The following is a 19013-nucleotide window of genomic DNA, read 5'->3' as shown; positions in this document are numbered from 1 at the left end:
CCTGCCTACCATCGCTCTCTGTCTCTGTCTGTCTTTCACCACTGAAAGATTCCCTAAAATGGTACTACAATCATCTTTTTTGTTGCTTTTAATGTTGTGTAGTGTTTTTCTCTTCTTTCACAAGGTCACACTACATACAGCATGACCTTTTTCACACCTGGATTTATTTGAAAAAACTGAAGTTTAGTCAGCTTTTGCACATTTGATTCATAAGAATGGAAAAAATTTTTAAAATAACATCAGAAAAGTAACTTGTTTCCCTGAGCCTGGGGTGGCACTGTCAAATTGCTTGTTTATGTCCAGCCAACAGTATTTAATGTAAAATTATATAAAGCAGAGAAAATCAGCAAATTCTCAAATTTCAGACTCACTAATGAGAGAAAGTTTGGCATTTTTTGCTTGATAAATAATCCAAATAATTTTTCGATTATCAGGACTGTTGAATTATTTTCTGTCAATCATCTACACAATTTATCGACTAATAGTTTCAGCAGTGTTTGAGTCATGGCAGCTTTTCTTTATGATTTTTAATTAATGAATTAATTAATTTTGTTTTATTTGCTCCGTGCTTGTGCGTTCGGATGACGTGTGTGTGTGTGTCTGTTTGTTTGCATGCATACTTTTGTCGATCAATGGTGGTTGCTGGCAGTCACAAAGATGATGATGGCACTGAGATGTTAGTGTGCCTCACTTGCTCGGCACAAAGAAGGGTATGTGTGTGTGTGTGTGTGTGTGTGTGTGTGTGTGTGTATTTGTGTGTGTATGCCTGTGTGTGTATGTGTGTGTGTGTGTGTGTGTGTGTGTGTGTGTGTGTGTGTGTGTGTGTGTGTGTGTGTGTAAAAAGGAGGGGTGCTTCTCAAGCAGGGGTGTCAGCACTTGAAAAATCAATCACCATCTGGGCTCATTTCATACAAAGGACAGAGGGAGGGGAGGATAACTCACAAACACACATACACATGCACGCACGCACGCACACACACACACACACACACACACACACACACTTCTTGCATCTTTCATTTCATGCAAAGACAACAGAGGGCAAAACTGTACGGCAGTGAGGTGCCCCTCTTGTCTCCTGCCTTTCTGTTTTAAGTGAACACACACTCCTCGCCTGGATCCTGCTGGTATAAAAGCAGGTGCAATTTCCTCCTCTGCCCTGCACCTCCGCCTGGCCATTTTCAAATCGGAGGTTGCAGCAGTTGTAGTGAACGCCAAGTGTACAATTGAGGAGGTCGAATACGGAGGGGTGTTTTCGGTGGAAAGTACTGTCCACGCTGGGGCCTATCTAAGCCATTAGCCCAGTGCTATGTGAACACACTGCATCAGGGCTGGTGAGCAAGGTCACCCAAAGCAAACAGGGATAAGAGGAAAGAAAAGCAAAGATTCATCTGCTTGAGCTAGCACCTCAGGTCAATGGGTTTACCTCCCATTCACCACAGCATGGCCCTCATTTACAGATGCTGCTTTAACTTGCTTTCAAAACCTGTTTTCAACTTCACATAAGGCACTTTTATACCAGAAAAGTGAATGTTTTATGCAAACAAGATTTTTTTTTTAAGTATACACAAAAAGCGTCAGAGGTTTGAAAGCCTGTGTGTGCATGTGTATGTGTGTGACATGATTTTTGCTGCGGCGCTGCCTCCTTTCAGTTGCACAGTTGTGTGAGAAATACCAGTGGCAGAGGCTGCTGAGGCAGCGAAAGCATTTAATACTCAACAAACAGTTATCTAAGCCCATATCCAATAGCTAGACACCACTGTAATGTGACCTACATACTAAGTGAATAGGATTTTTTTTTTGTATGTAGGTTGGGGTGCGGTGGGGGTACAGGGTACAGGTTGGGGGTTTTCGGATGGGATGTGAACAGAACTCAAATGTCAGTATTCCTTTGGCTCTCCTTTAGCTGTCTTCTCTCCCACTCTTTTCTCCTTCCAGAGCAAAACGTGCAGGTACAGTATAATGTAACAGGACATATTGTGCCCTCCTAGGCATTGAACCCTCCATCCTTTGTCCAGTGTGAACATCTGGAAGAGAGCTTTCTCTCACTTTTTTTTTCCTTTTGAAATTAATGAAATGACAGGTGGAGGGAGGCACCATGTGATTTGTTTTTCTTTTTTACTGGGACACAACAGATTGAAGCGTCTGTCTCAGGGATGAACTCTAAACAAAAATGGTGCTAAACACCACCCAGAAGCGGTTCTTTGGCTTGGAACCTGTTTGAGTGCTATATGGCACCCATCTTTCAAAGGTGCTGTACAGCGCCTTCATCAAAGAGTACTATAAAGCACAATAGCGATGAGTAAGTGTGCTTCTAAATGTCACTTTCACTTAAAATATGAATGATTATTAATCATTTCTTACAAAGTAGCTTAAAAGATTCAGAATCCTGTACTAAATGCTTACTGAGAACCACCATTTGTTTCCTTTTCAAAAGTGGAAGAAGTGGAAAAAGGTTGAGAGCTGCTTTGAAAAAACACTAAACTAAGCTGAAGAACCAGTAAAAAAAAAAAAAAAAAACATTTAAAAAACATAGGGGTGCTTATGCACATGCGTCATGTCACACTGCAAAAACTGTTCAGGAATGGCCCAAGGAACAGGAGTTCAAGGCATTGATGTCGACTCCAAATTCCCCAGACCCCAATCTGATTGAGCATCTGTGGGATGTGCTTGTATCCCACCTTGAAACCCAAACTTATCCAGGGATCCGCTGTCCCAACGCCCCCGTGCTAGTCACCACAAGACACCTCTAGAGGTCCTGTGTCCATGCCTCAACAGATCAGAGGTCCCACCATGGTTCAAATTTGGTTCTGACCAGTTAAGGCTTCGACACAGAACCTCTAGGGTACAGTACCAGCATGTCCCAATGATATCGATCAGGCTGGTATCCTGGGAATTTCGAGGCCAGGTTAAGGTGCCTTGAGTTCTTTCTCATGTTCCTTGGGCCATTCCGTTTCAGAATATTACACTGTAATGGGATGATCAGTGTTATTCACCTTACCTGTCAGTAATTTTATTGTTGTGGCTGATGGGTGTAAATCTCTTTTCTATTCTCATCATAAATATTTTAAGGTGATCTAAATTAATGGTCCTCTTATTTGTGTTCTGATCATGATTATCTACCTCACCATTTAACTCCATGAGTGCATGGTTTACTGTTTTTGGTGCCAAACCTTGAGAAGGGCACTGTTTCGGCTAGTTGCAGGGTGCAGAATTAAAAGCCCATTATGCATAATTTGAGGCAGAAATGGACAGATTCACTTCAGAACAATTTTGATAGGTTTGGTCCCAGTCTCAGCCTAAAAATTGATGAATGAATAAATGCACGCATGCACACACACACACACACACACACACATACGTACACACACACACACACACACACACACTCATCAGTACACAGTCAATCTGCCTGGCCACATCAACAGAGCAGGTGTCCTTAGTAATGCACCATTGCGCACTTGGATCTCTGCATCTCAGAACAGAGGGAAAAGAGGGAGGAGGGAGAGGCAGAGAAAGAAATAAAGGACAGTTAGAGGAAAGAGAGGGAACAAGTGTCAGTGGTGGTGTCATATGTGCATCTTTTCTAGCTGCTGGAATCTGGAGGCATTCTGAGGATCCATCACCAAACTAGAGGTAACCCAAGCTATGTGCAATCTGTTTGCCTCCGACACAACATGCCAGTGAAACTTGTTTAAATGCACCTCGTTTCTTTGCACGAGAACGTCAGACTTATACACTCATTATTTTGGGGATGATCAGAAACATCGAGATGATATGTTTTTGGTGTATAACAAATATTTATCAGGAAGACAGGCCGCAAGCCCGACTGAGGAGAAACTAAGCAGAAAGAGACATACTTAGTAAAGACCATGCCTTTGCCCCCTGCTGAGTCTCAGCTACATGGTACATAAATAACCATTATGAATCATGCTGTTTGGTCTCACCCTGCCGTTTCTCAAATAAGATCCAGTTTCCATTTAGCCACAATGGTGATGAGCAAGCCCCCTGCGACGGTGCACCATTTTGACAGAAAAAGCAACAAAATAAACCAAGTTACGTGCTTATTTTGTGGTTTAATTTGCTAAAATGTACACAAATCTGGTAACTCTACCCAGTATCACACTTTCAGTGCCTTTGTGTTTACATTTCAACTCGTCTGCTTAATAGGCTCGTATCCAGTCTAAACCTACAAGAGGCCAGAGGGCGAACTGACAACAAAACAGCCACGCAGCTCAGATGAAAAGACAAACTGCTGCTCAAATAAGACCATTAGTTTGCACAAAAGAAGAAGTCTTTTGTGCAAGGTTACCCATCTATTATCATAAAGAACAAAACTCTGACACGACTTGACTTTCATTGTCAAAGTTTGCCAAGGTCAAATGTGATAAGATGGGGTTTAAAAAATCCAATATGCCAATTAAGAAAGCTCAATCATACCATTAACAGTGTCATAGATGCATGTCTGTGTAGAGGCTTGTTGCCTTTCCTCTCTGGCATCAGTTCAGAGACAATGTCTTGGGTGGTTCACTTGCATCAGCCTCTGTGGCCTAAGAGATTACCCTACACAAACTTTATCCCGTGGCAAATCTATCCTTAGACCGCGCATTTTTAAACCGTGTAGCAGAAATCAAGCCTCCATTCAGGGAATCTCCTTTGTAGAACTTAAATACATCCCAATGTGTCCATCAACAAAGGCCTCTACCCTTCCTCCTCGCTCTCTGTGACACACTAAGTTTAGGATTGTTCAACGGGCCTGTGGGTGGGTTTTTCCTTCTTTCCCATTCTTCCTTTATTTTGCTCCTTCTTTGGAGCATTAGGACGACCAGCCATTGAACTACAACCGCTACTATAAAAATTCATCAGGATTAAAATGACCTCACACACAAAATTAAAGTTCCCCAATGTACACAATAAGGGCCTGTATCTTTTTTAAGACATTCTCAGCTTCCTTGGGAACAGGATTGTTTCTTGACAAAGTGGTCTCTACTCAACAATGAGCACCTTTCAGACACACACAGGGACTGCCTTTAGAGCTGCGGAGAGAGACGGATTTCACATATCAATCAAAAGAGGGAGGGGGGGAGGAGGGCCCTCGTCTGGTGAGAGTGGTCCTTCAGGAACCATGAACAGATTCGAATGGAGTATATGCTTTTCTCTCTTACCGCCACTATTCATAATAACAGAGGACACAGGAGTAGTGGAGAGGGAGGGGAGTCCTCTTAACACTTTTTTTTTTTTTTGGACTTGTCTTCCCTTATATGGGGACTGAAGCATGGTCCCTCAGCCTGGCCCTGAAATAATAAGACTGTAGTGGATGCCTAGATTGTACAACACTGAAAAAAAGTTGCTTTGTGAAGAGGCCAAGAGGGCCCACTGTATTCAGTCTGTGTGCAAGCTTTCATGTTCTTGAGTTTGTACATGCAAGGCCTTGTATGTGTGCCTGTCTGTGTGAGTGTGTGCGCATGATTGTGTGCGTGAGTGTGTGGGTCATTCCATTACACCTGCGCGATGGCATAATGAGCCCATGAGTGTGTGCACTGGGCCACAGCCACCCACTGCGCCAGCCATGCACACCACTGCCGCTAATCATGTTGAAAATGAATAAGGTGTCAGAGTGGGTAATTCACAGCTGTATTAAAGCACCTCAGCCCAGATATAAGGTACATAAAACAAATTAAATATAGTATTCTATTATGGAATTTTTTTGACAGCTGTATTAATGGCAGCACCTGAAAGGTCTTCTTATTAGGTCACTGGCTACATGTTTCACCCTCTATACTTTTGAGGCAGAGTATTCAGAACATCTCCAACTCATAGCTCATAGGGATACAGAGGGAGTGGAAGAGAATTGACCGATCCCAAGTCCTAACCCCTTTAGTTTCTGTTGCTAAGTCGGAGAAAGAAACATGGCAATGCCAGTTCCGCTTACCCAGGCACTGCAGTGTTCATTATATACTTTCTGAGCATCAAGCAATATAGCTTCAAGGCAAGGACTACAGTGTCAGCCCAGTCAACAGAAGAAAATGTTGGCGATATACGTTTCTACAAACCAAGAAGACGTTACATTTGGATGTTCCATATCAGTGTTTCTACAGTGTCATTATAAGCTGTCTTTGTTATTGGGAGGGGTGGAGGGGATGGTGGATGGCGTTTTACCTTGGCGATATGCCTGCCAAGCTGCAGACCACTGTTAAAAAAACAACAAAGCCGGTTGTCTTTTGGCAACCATTTGCGACGTTTCCACCAGTGTTTGTGGCACAGAACTTGTGTGTTTTTAGTGGCAGATCACAGTTTCCCAGCGCCATTTAAGCCACTGAACCTGGGTGTATTTCACTAACCCATCCCTGCTTTTCTAGTGACTTTTGTGCCACCAAACTATGTATTTACGCCAAACATGATCTTTACCTTAAAATAACCGTCTATCTTAGTGCTGATGTTACTTCAGGCGCGCCACACATAGCTAAATGGACAGAATTTAAATATTACCCTTGATTTTTTTTCTGGTGAACGATAATTGATGCTTCAGCAACCAACCCATCTGTCCTTTTCCAAATCTCTTTAACGTTACCACAGAAATAAAGAGTAAGCAAACCTGGATGACGTTGGTGATATGACGTTAGGCTAGCTAGGCTTGATGTCACTGTACGTTAGCTAACTAGTTAGTTACAATTTTACTGACATTAACCAACTTGAGCTATGACTACATAGTCTATAATGCCATGTGCTCATGAGGATTGTGACAGGAACCTAGCCACACCTCCATGTGAACAGGAAACAGAAAGTTGGCCAAGGTTCTGCCAGTTACAAAGCTTGCTCAACTGTTATTGGAGCACAGACCAAAAAGGGGCAGGACTTAGAAAGGGCTCATTTGCTTACCAGAATAGTTTCATCACAACTGTGAGACATGAGTCACTGTCACAATAGAAGACAAATTTAACAAAAAAAAGAGGAAAGTTATACTTTTTTTAAAAAATAAATAAATAAATATCACTATGGCTACTCCACTACTGATTCAGACAATATACATTTAAATATCTAAGGTAGAGATAAATGAAAATGGGTTCAAGCTCTGAGGTAAGTTTAGAGAATCATTTTGAGAATCATGACACACAACAGAAAATAGATATTACATTATATCATAAAAAGCACAACAATCAGGGGGCATTTCCAATCCTCCCAACAGTATTAAACAGGTACATTTTTTAAATACTTGCTGATTCAAATAATATTTGTTTCCAAAGAAAGCTCACCAAAGCTTATTTGTTAGAGTAACAGCTATGCATGTCTTGGAAGACAAAATTCTTCCAAATTATTACTTCAAAGCTAGGACTTGTATTATATTTTTACACAATTTATGCCAATTGCTGTTTGCTGGATTGTCAGAGCCACAGCAGGCATCTACACAAGAGGGCAAACGTGTGAGATTACCCCACATTTGTTCATTGCTTCGTGAATTACATCATTTCACCCTGCTTAGACCTCAGTCTGACATTAAAGCAGATCTCAGTGTTACTGGGAAAAAAGTATTAGTATTCACTGCATGTATGTGTGGCACATGTGTGCTATTTTTAAATAGGGATGCTGTGAAAGTGTGGAATTGGGGACAAGGCAGCCTTGCACCGGGCCGTGACACAGACTTATGTTAAACCTAATTAGATCATGATAATAGCTTTAGGGCCCCAGTGATCAATGCTAGAGGTCTGTGGAGATGAACTTTCCTTAAGTTTCATGCCGCACGCTGGTTGTACTCATTTTTTTCGTACACACACACACACACACACACACACCGAAGTAGTTTGAAGGCAATGTGTTATATGAACACATTATTTTAAATGTCTGTCTGCATAATATCCATCTGTTAATGATTTGCCATTCTAGTGTTGTAGCTAAAGAGTACGAGTACAATATGGTTGGATCGATATATGTGGCCGGTGTTGGACTAATTCAAATTTTAAACAGCATGCATCAGTGCTACATCCACCACCGATGCAATACATATAATTCAGAATTCCGCAGTACTGGAAAAGCCTGTCTGACATCACCTGAGTCCTCCAAGCCTCTCCCATAATGCAATGCACCCACAGTGTCTCCACATCCCATGTCTGACTATGGGCTGCTTTCCATCAACAGCCTTATGGCGGAGTCTAGTTTACAGCTCACAGGCTCCTCGGATCACTCTCACCAAAGACAAAGAGGATTCCTTAAGCTTCCATTACTATCTAATGTAATTTGTGTAATGCAATATTTCAACACGTCTGCGTCTGCTGACATGTTAGCTAGCTAGCTCATGATTAGTCTTGATACCGGATGCTTTGGGAATCCCTGCACGTATCATTTGTGGTTGCACCAGTTGTTGACTCTCAAAGCTTCCTCCTTCTGCCTACTTCTCCCCATCCCAAGTCAGCAAGAGGAGCACATTGAGGAGACAAAAGTGTTAAAAAAAAAATGAAGATGCTGGCTGACACAAACTACAGTAGCTGACGTTTGCTTGTATTATGTTTGTGTTGTGCACACTGTAATTACCTCTGGACAAGCTCCGGTTTGGAACCAACGTTCTTGGCCTTTCAAAAACTCACCCACCCATTTAATTCCACAACTGTCAACTGTTCAAGCTGGTATGCACTCACTGAAGCCCAGTATATTTGTGTCTGTTCACCCAAACACAATGTTTCTTGTGTGTCTTCACCAAACTGGTACTTCAATCTTGGGTCTGCTGTGGGTTTTCTTGTCTTTTTTTTCTTAACTCTGTCATTACACAATTTTGTAAAACTGATATACCAAATTTTAAACCATTTAAACTAAATTCATTTCATGTGACGCTTTGATGAAAAGTCCCATAGTCTAAAGGACGTTTCGGAGGTACCTTTTATTCTCGTAAGATTACACCTGCAGGGTACACTTAATAAACTAAATACCTGACAATGTTCACTATGGAAAAAGTCAATTTAAAGTCTAGTATTAGCAGAGTCTAGGGGAGATTGCTCAGTTTGCTGTCCTCGAAAGTGCTTTGTGCCAAGAGTGTAGGCAGTGTTGTAATGTAACAAAGTAATAATTTAGAGTAGTTACAGTACATGAGTTTTTGGGGGGAGTATCTGTACTTTACTTGAGTTTTTACATTTCTGTTAACTTCCACTTTCACTCCCCTTCACTTCCTTAATAAAAGGTACACTTTTACTCCAATACATTTCTCCTAAGCATCTTAGTTATTACAAAATAGGGGAGAAAGGGAAGAAGAAATAGGGAGGATGGAGAACTGGATGAATGAAGGAGTGGAAGAGTGGGGAAACACTGGACTTTGTATTTAAATCCTTTAAGTTATGAAAAAAAAACAAGATTTTCTTTCAAGTGTACTGTCAGCACCATTTTTAAGGTGGTGTGCATGTTACAAAGAAATACACTTCATAATTCTCAAAATTTTCACCGCTTAACAGCATTTACTTGTACTTTTACTTTCAAAACTTAAGCATTTTTGATATCATAAATTCATTTTGATACTTAAGTACAGTAAATATCAGATACATAAAGACTTTTACTCACGTAATATTCTAATAGGTGACTTTAACTTCTACCAAAGTCCTTCTCTGGTAAGATATCTTAACTTTTACTCAAGTATGACTTTCAGGTACTTCATCCACCATTGAGTGTAGGTCTGTTAAGTTCACTGGGCTAGAAAGGTCACAATTCAGGAGCTTCAGAAAGAATCAGTTATCTAATGAGGTTGTCTCCTGGCCGGCTCCTTGTGGAGTTATTCCCAGTACATTCAAATAGGAAGAGACGCCAAGGCAGACCAAAAACACACTTGAGAGACTACATGTCCTGGCCTGGGAATGCTGCAGGTTCCCCCAACAAGATCCAAATGATGGTTCTAGGAACAAGGACAGAAGAGCTACTTTGCTTAGCCTGTTGCCATCATGAAAGCTTTGAAAAAAAGATGTATGGATGAAAATATTTGCAAGAAACCTAAAAAATCAGACCTTTATTAACCTGTACAAACCCTAGTGCATTTTACATGATTGTGTGGATGAACATGGGTTTTTAGGAAAACCCTGTGTGTGTGTGTGTGTGTGTGTGTGGGGGGGGGGGGGGGTTTTGTTTTGTTTGTCATTGCTCTCTTACTCAGGCCTCATTTCCCATAACATAAAGGATTTCATAAACACTACTATTTGCCAGAGGTCAACTTGATTCATAATCTATTAGTGCTGGGTCAGTTTGTCTTTTCAGTGGCAGTACCCAGCCCGTTCCAGTTTGACATGCTAGCCTTCCTGCTGCCAAGCACTGAGATGACAAGCGGTATTCCACAAAACAACCATACCGATTTAAATTTGATTGATACAGGTTTTTTGAAAATGTGGAAATAGTGTAGACTTTTTGTTTTGTTTTGTTTGCTGTAGTTGTGGTCAGGGAGGAACTCATCATAAGTGAAGTGGACAACACAGACTTAATAATTTACTAAATGCCCAATCTGAGCCACAGATTTATCCACCCATCGATAAAACAAGCTGTCTAGACAAAGGTGTTCTGAATGATATAATGACCCCCTGAAACCCTCTAACGAATAAAGCTTTAACATCATTTAAGATACAATCTCCCTGAAAGAAGAAGGCATCCATCTGCTTGGTGTTGAATGGTGAGGTGTTAAGCTTTCCATGGCGACATCTATCTCTCGCCACCACCTTGAGGGCATCTTTTAAGCAGAAGAATTTAGCCATTATGTGGCATTAACCTCATTAGAAAACACTCTTTAGCTGCTCCAAGATAAAATTGATTTACAGCTGCCATTTCCACCACTGCTCTCGATCAATGGTTAAACTATCCCTTTTATGGCCCTGTGCACACTCTCTGCTCTTTTCTCCAGTTTTCTTTAACTGCTCTTTAATTTCATTGCCCCCCCTCCACTCTTGTCCTTGTGCCAGGTATGTAGTCACAGAATGGAAGAGGGATTTTCTCTATTCCTCCATGGTCAAATATGGGACTGACTACATTTTTTTAGGGTGGATAAACATGACAGGATCACTGGCAGATTCCTTGAACCAATTAAGCACCAAGTTGCTGTCTTAGTCTTTTCTAGATGTGGGAGTTTCGCCACAGTCAGCTAAATTTGCGTGGGTGGTCTTAATTGAGGTTATATCTTAACAAAATGTTGTAGTGTTTTTCTTTCCACTCTTACCAAGGTTGCTGTAGTTATTCACAATTTAGGAATGTGATTAGTCTAAGCAGCTGCAGATGTAGACCATGTCCAAAGAACAGATTTTGTGTAGAGGGGGGAGTTATGATGAGTATGGCCTGGATCTTGTAGGAATATAGGATTTAGGTTGTTGTCAAGTTTTGATTATCAGATTGTGAAAAGTCAGGCTTTATGTGAAGCGTAAAAGTGTCTGAGACAGGTAGGGTTTATGGGCATGCAACATGTTTCTTGGCCTACCAGTGAACTTACCTGTTAAAAATGGTCACCTGAAGCCCCTGGAACATCAGTGCTCCACACCTCTCTACAGTACACCAATACACCGCACTCAATTTAACCACACCACAGACTGTATAAGTTGTAGCTCCTGTGGTAGTAGGCCAATCACATGTCACATTAAACTGAAGAATGCTTTCAGTAATTGGCTGTGAGCAAAACCATACAAATGGTCATTTTGACTAGGCCTGAATACAAAAAGGATCAAATGCAGATATCATTTGACTGGAGAAGTTTTGATACGACTTGGAATTGGGTTATTTCAGTCGATACATTAAAGGAATACTGATTTTCAACCAGCTTTGTATCATAAAGATATGGCTAACGTGTAAATGAACTGTGGTAAACTTCACTCCACTCTTACCAGTGCCTAGGTCTCCATGCTCCCTTCCCAGTGAAACTCCGCCAGGTGACACAAAACACGTCATCCGGCAGAGTTTCACTGGCTCTTGGGCTGTTGATCTAACCAGAGGCTGTACTTTCCAATTTTTGTATTGCCCACCACCCATGCCACCATCAAGGACAAGAGACACACCCCCTCTCATTCTCTCAAACTCAGACCAAACTCTGATCCAACTGTAAAACTAGGCAGTGCTGATCAAATTTAAACCAAGGTTCTGTTACTGTGTTGCCCATTTTTCACCTCAGATGTCAATGCTACTTTTTTTGTTTCCTTGGTTCATGTAGCATTCATTTCAAAAGTTTTTGCATAGACAGTCCAAATTTTATGAAAAGCCCATCTTGTCAGTGAAATACTCCTTCAAATGTACAACTTTGACAGTCATAGTAGGCTCTTAGTATGATGCCATTAATGAGAAAATGAGACGTACAATCCACAGGCCATGTCGAAGCAAAATCTGCAGAGTAATACTGAGAGATGGAGTTGAAAGCTCCACAAAAAGCTGGTAGGTTGACTCTGAGTTAAGACTGTTTTGTCACAAAAGTGTAAAAGGTTTAAAGTAATTGGCCGATGTGGGTAATTAAGAGAGTTTTTGGTGGAGGTTTGGTACTTTGGATGCACAGTATACCACAAAGCACAGCTTTGAGCAAGCAGGGGCCACTTTGCCTGCTTCCACATGAAGTTGATGGGTAACACTGTGTACAGCTAAGCCAAGCAGAAAATCCACAATCTATGTCGGTGTGGCCAAATGTCAGTATACGCCCGCCCACCTCTGACAGCTCAGGTTTATGTGGACGTTTAAGCAAAACACTCAACGCTGTATTTCTTTGACAAATCAATACGACCACCATTTCAGCTCTCCTTCCTTCCCTCCCTCCCTCCTTCTCATGCTCGCTCCTTTCTCATCTCCCTCTGTCTGGGAGAATTGATCCGCATGGATGGAATGATATCAACCGACGGATAGAGTGATACGCCCCGCTCCCTCCTTCCTGCCCTCCTTTCACCGCACTTTTGACACATAAATAAAATATGTGGCCTTTTTGTTTCGATTCGCCACGGCGTTAGTTCTGAGAAGGGAATATGGTGCACAGGGCTCACATGGAGCTGTTGGTAGACAAGAGGGAGTTGAGAGTCGGCTGGTTGCCATCACTCACTGTTCACAGGCGCCCTACAAAATCCCCTGAACTTTCCGACACATGCATTTGTTAGAGTGACACAGTCAGATTCTAAAGAATGGCATTAGAAAATAATGTGAGTGCTAAATTATTCAGGCTTTTTTTTTTTTTTTTGCCATAATGCCTCACTTTACAACCACACACAGCTGCACACACACACACTAACACACAGACACATATACAGTATATATATATATCCTCCCACTCATATCTGAAATATGGCAGATCCATTTAGTGTCAGCGTCCAAATTTGGCAAAGGAAAGGATGAGAGAAGGTGCTGTGAGGGGAGAAGAGTTCACTAACTCTGTCATCCTACTACATTAATATGCCAAACCAGCACTACAGTCAATCCTCACTTTAATATCAACTGAAATAAATCACTACCATGGCTACACGTATTGAGCCCTGCTATTAACAGATGAATGCTACATGTTCATCCACACCTTGGCTAGATATTCCTGATATGACGGCAAAGGCATTTCCACAGCTGGACAAGAAATAGATGCTAGGTGAACTAACCTCGCATCCTCGGAGCATGCCAGAGCGTCAGGCCTGGGTCACACAGGCCTGCAGGGTTTCCACTCCGCTCCGTCAGACAGACAACTTCTCCTCACCCTTTCCTGAGTGTCAGCTGCACTTTTTTGCACTCTCCTCTCTGCATCTGAACCCCTCAAACACTGGTCAAGTCACACACATGCATACCTGTATTACATAACCTAGGCCCTGCTAGTGTGCCCTATACATACTTCTGGTCTGGACACTGGAGAGAAGAATGACAAAAGGGAGACAGCCAGCTTGGACTGTAATAAGACAGACAGTGTAACCGTACTACGGCGGATAACTGATGGGATTAAATAGGAATTATCTGTTGATATGGCCGTGCAGCTCCTCTGTACGTCCACGTACAAGGGATGTGCAGCCAACTGCCGTGTGTGTGTGTGTGTGTGTGTGTGTGTGTGTGTGTGTGTGTGTGTGTGTGTGTGTGTGATTATCATGATCATCCTCATCACCACAGCGATCGTCATCATCACCCCATATAGATTGCATCATAGTGGGGATAGCTGTAACCTGCTGCACGTGCACACCAGAAACTTCTCCTAACTTTGTCTTTTGCTCTCCCTCATTCTTCCTTGCTTCCTTCCTCTTCCACTTCAGTTTCGCCCATTCATGCAAGACTACTCTCACTAATAAAACCCGAAAACCAAAAAGGGTCCACAGTTATTATTCCCTCTCCCTTCCCTTACCCCACCCCCCTCATCCCACCCATTTCCCTCTTCCCCGAAAGCCCTGAGTCACCTCAGACAGTGGGTGGGGGTAGTTTCTTGGACAGCGTCACAGCGTGCTTAGCCCTGTTAAGCCAGCCTCAGCTTCAGCTCCGCTTCTGGTCGGCACTGATCAGGGAGCCCTGGGGGAGAGAGAGAGACAGAGAGAGAGAGAGAGAGAGAGAGGAGATAAGGAAAGTGCTGAGTTCACCGCCACCACTGCTCCCCTTCCCCCCCATTCCTCCATCCCTCCCTCCCTCCCCCTCATCTCTTTGCTTCGAGCATCCCCTCCTCGAGAAGGGGCTTCCCCCCCTGGAAAGAGGAGGGGAAGGTGCATCGACTGCTGCACTGCTGACTGCGTTGCAATTACCTCCAACTCTCTGCTTGTCCCTCTCATCCTCATCATCATCCACCAACTTTTCTTCATCCTGCTCCTTTAAAATTTCATTGACTTTTTTCTTCTTTTAATTTTTAGCTTTCTTAGTTTGTATGTGTCAGCAGTATTTTAAAAACAACAGGATGCTATTATCTAAATTGATTAATTATTAATAATGTTCAGCATAAAATGGAAAAGTCTGCTGACTTTCCATAATTTTCTTTTTGTCAACATGACCCTTTAAAAAGGAAAGAAAAATGTGTCAATCTTTTTCTCACATATTTCTGACTTTCGAACTCTTTCTGTGACAATCAGCCCCAAATTCATTGGTTTTAACTTGTGCAAATCATAAATAATCAAGCTAATAGCAATAAATGACAAATGGAGAAGCAGAGTATTTTGCACCCACACACCAAGGAATACTTCAACCACAAAATGACCCTTTTTCATATCACTCACCCAGTGCTGTGTTGAATTTGTAAAGAATACTTTGTTTTCTCACATGCCTCCAAGGTGAATGAAGAATCCAAAAACTGAGAAAATTCTTGAGGAATTGAAATACAAGCGGTCTGTATTGTGAAGTGAAACTATATCAAAACATCCATTTAAAAACTCACACACAAGTCATGCAGTATGATTCAAGTCTCACTTATCCAGTTGTATGCTCAGTACTCACCAGCTTTTTCTGACAGGGAATTGGACTGAGAGCGAAACTTGTCAATGCTCTCTTCAAAGCCAGAGTCCATTGACAAAAACAGTAATTTAACCTTGCTGAACACAGGAGCTGCTGGTCTACCGCTGCCTCAATCAATGAGTTTGTTTGTGTTATTGTGTGACTTTGGTGTTTTAAAGCAATGTTTCCCACCTGATGGGTTGCGGGTCCTTTCAAAATGTACTCCAAGAGACTTGCAAACGTGTCCAGTTTGTAAAAAACACACTTTATTTTGAAGTACAGTGAATTTTTCGCAGTGCTGTTTCCTGCGGTAGAGTGCGCGACTAAAGGACAACTAAGTGACAGAGATGGCAAACTTGCTCAACGACATGGCCAAATGCAAGTATGACGCTGAACATATTAAACTGTTTGGACCTTGAGCAAATGACTGAGGAGAAATCTGGAACCCGTGGCTGAACCAGGTGGGAACCACCTCATTTAAAGGGTTAGTTCAGATCAGGTTCTGACACTGAGCATACAACTGGATAAATGCGACTTCTATTATACTGCCAAGTCGTGTGAGAGTTTGTAAACTGATGTTTTGATATAGTTTTGTTGTTGTTTAACATGGTCTCCTATGACCTCCGTTTTTGGATTCTTTGTTTACAGTGGAGACATATGAGAAAAACAAAGTTTTCTTTTCAAATTCAATGTAACAAAGATTATTTGGGGGGTGAAGTATTCCTCTAATATCTAGTGAGTGCTAATGGGTCTTGATTGATCATTTCTGTTAAAGGTTTTTCTAAATGGTCTCTTGGCTGTAAGTGCAGGCTTAAAAGATAATGATAAAAATTGTCATTACAGTATTGTGACATAAAGATAAGTGTAAGTGCTACCAAAGTCTAAGTCTTCTATCAGGGAGGCATGTAAAGCAAACCTGCTTTCCACTCTCAGCTCAAGTTGTTTTAAACATCTGAACTCCCACTACATATTAAGGTATTAAAGAAAAAAAACAACAGCTCCTGCGTAGATCTGCAGTCACATATTCCATGCAATAGATATCCAGGTCATTAAGCAACATTTTGACACCTCTGTTATTTACTACCCCAACCGGTTTCCCACCTCGTTTAATCAGACTTTAGTAAAACCCGCTGACTCAGAGAGAAACCTTCTTTCTCTCGGCACTGTTTATGTTTATCTCCTCAGCTCCATTCTGCTCTCTGCCTTTCTCTCTTTCTCTTTGCTTACTTACTCATATTTTCCAAAACGTCTATTTCACATGTGTCTGAGGTTCGGAGGGGCTGAGCCACAGAAACATCACAAAAGAACAAATAAAGTGGAATAAAGCAGAGTGTTTTTTTTTCCTCCTACATGAAAGACTACAGTTATCAAAGGCAGAGAGGGTCTCAGCTATGTGTTGTAACAACCAGATGCTGAGTGGAACTTATCGCAGCGGTCAGGTGATAAACGTGCAACTTTGTGATTTTGACGTGTTTTACCAAAGCAGCCAACACAATCCCGCGTCTCGTCTTCCGTCAGAGGGTGATATTTAAAACATCCAAAGTGGAGCGTACCGTTTTTGCCTTAGAAGTGGTTTACCTTCGATTTTCTCTGCTGGGAAGGGATCACTTGAGACAGGAGGGGGAGGCGGATTGAAGGGAATTAGATGTGGCTCAATACAAGTTATCTTTAATGGAGGGATCCTGGGTGGAGGGATTCAAGAGAAGAGAAATTAGGGGAAAAAGCAAGAGAGGGACAGAGGGGGGAAAAAAACCTAGATGTAAAGTGTTGACAGCTGTGTTTGGTGCGGTCGGACTCTGGGGTCAGGTGTCGATGAACACACAAACAAAAGTTCACACGGCACACATATATTAGCTGTCCCTCGCTTAATGGAAGCTGGATGTAATATTGTTCTTGTCATGACGGCCATCTGATGTCAATTTCACACAGCGGCGGGACCCTCTGCAAGCTGCTCTGTACACCAGCCACCCTGGTACCAAACAAAACCAACACACATACAAAAGGTGTCCTTAAGCTACACAGTCATGTGTGCTCTTTTTCTCTCTCCCCCCCTCATGTCTCTGTCTAACCCTCCCTCCACACACACACACACACACACACACTGGGATAAGTCATGAGGAAATGGATGCCCATGTTTTGTGGGACCACCTGTTCATCCTGGATACAAGTCTAAGAACCCAGTAAGGGTTAACCCTCTTTGTGAGAGGGAGCCAGGACTGTGTGTGTGTGTGCGCGCACAACTTCATACATGCATGTGTGTGTGAGCGTTGGCACCGCCCCGTCTGAAACGTGCCCCATGAGTGGCAGACTGGCTCAGGCTGTCCGGCTGGGAGGGAACAGAGCCCACTGCTGGGCCACCTCCCCGACAACACACACACAGACACACACATACACACACACCTAATCCTATGCACATTCCATGGGGAGCATCTTTCCTCTCCATCATCCATTCCAAACTACCTGCTCAAAAAAAAAAAAAAAAAAAAAGACAAAAGAGAAAATGAACGTATTTGTGGTCAGAGGGTAGTTAAACAGAGTCGTCTTAAACTATTTAAAGTTAATTTTATAGCTAAATCCAGCTGTCAGTAAATGTTACCAATTAAAATCTTGTAAAATCAGATTTGGAAAAAAAAAACCATACGATTTCATCTTTTATCAATGTTTATGGTTTACTGATTTACAAAAGTTTAAGCCTAGCTTGTACAGATTTTAGGGATATGAAGCATTTGACGATTCTCTGGCAGATAATTTCTATTGCAGAGTTCAATCCAGTTGTCAGTAAATGTTATCAAATAAAATTTTGTAAAATCTGATGAACAAAATATACGATTTTTGTATATTTTGTGACATACTTTCAATACTTTTATCAATTATTATAGTTTATCGACTTGCAGAACTTTAAGCTTAAGTTATACAGATTTTACAGATATGAAGCATTTGAAGGTTCTCTAAGAAATGACATTACAATAAGCAAGAGTACCAATGTCGGCAATGGCAGACCATATCTATTGTAGAGTTCAAAGGAAAATTTATGCATGTTTCATAAAGACAACTTTTTTAATTAAAAGAAAAAGAATTACATTTTACAAAACAATGTGAAAATAAAATGCATGTAGGCTTCGTCAGCTCCATACTTCTAATGTCCTGCTGAACTGAAGCCTCTACACTCTGCCTGTCCACAATACAGCCACACACACCACGTTAACACCACCAGTGTGAGGACCACACACTCACACCAACCTCGACACACACAAATGCATCCGCACAAACCACCTTGAATCATGGCACCTCTCATCATTCTCATAAGTGTCTGAAAATAAGGGAAGTGCCATCACTAACCACCCCCCCCATCCCCATCTACCCCCCCCAACAAATAATCACCTCCTGGGAGGCAACGAGATGGAGAAAAAAAAAATAGCAATCTTGTCTTTCAAACGAAAAGGGGAAAAATATTTTAAGGGGCAATGAATTTCGTGGAGCTGAATAGGATGTTGGTACATGTTTTACTAAAGGAAATATAATGGCAGACTATTATTAGATCACATTAATCACGAGTGTGCCAAAGGCAGTGACAGCCGCGCTGAAAAGGATTGAAAACGCTGGTAATGGATATAAATTACCCATTGTGTGATAAAAGGATTTTTTCTTCACTAAGAAGGTAAAAA

General features: G+C 41.8%; 1 protein-coding gene across 6 annotated transcripts in view; it reads right to left on the bottom strand.

Moving 5' to 3' along the window:
• Positions 1 to 19013, bottom strand: part of znf536 (zinc finger protein 536) — a 266177-nt gene that overhangs the window by 198428 nt on the left and 48736 nt on the right. For 4 of the 6 annotated variants that reach the window (XM_049562887.1, XM_049562931.1, XM_049562896.1 and 1 more), the window contains one exon: positions 14334 to 14442. The gene's annotated coding sequence lies outside the window, so the exon portion shown is untranslated. Of the gene's footprint in view, positions 1 to 14333; positions 14443 to 16926; positions 17037 to 19013 lie in introns of those variants that run through there. The other 2 variants (XM_049562906.1, XM_049562923.1) reach the window with 2 other exon arrangements.

This window comes from Epinephelus fuscoguttatus, linkage group LG2 (assembly GCF_011397635.1).
Source record: "Epinephelus fuscoguttatus linkage group LG2, E.fuscoguttatus.final_Chr_v1".
NCBI lineage: Eukaryota > Metazoa > Chordata > Actinopteri > Perciformes > Serranidae > Epinephelus > Epinephelus fuscoguttatus.
The sequence above is the reverse complement of the archived record's forward strand: the minus strand, read 5'-3'. Positions and strand labels throughout refer to the sequence as shown.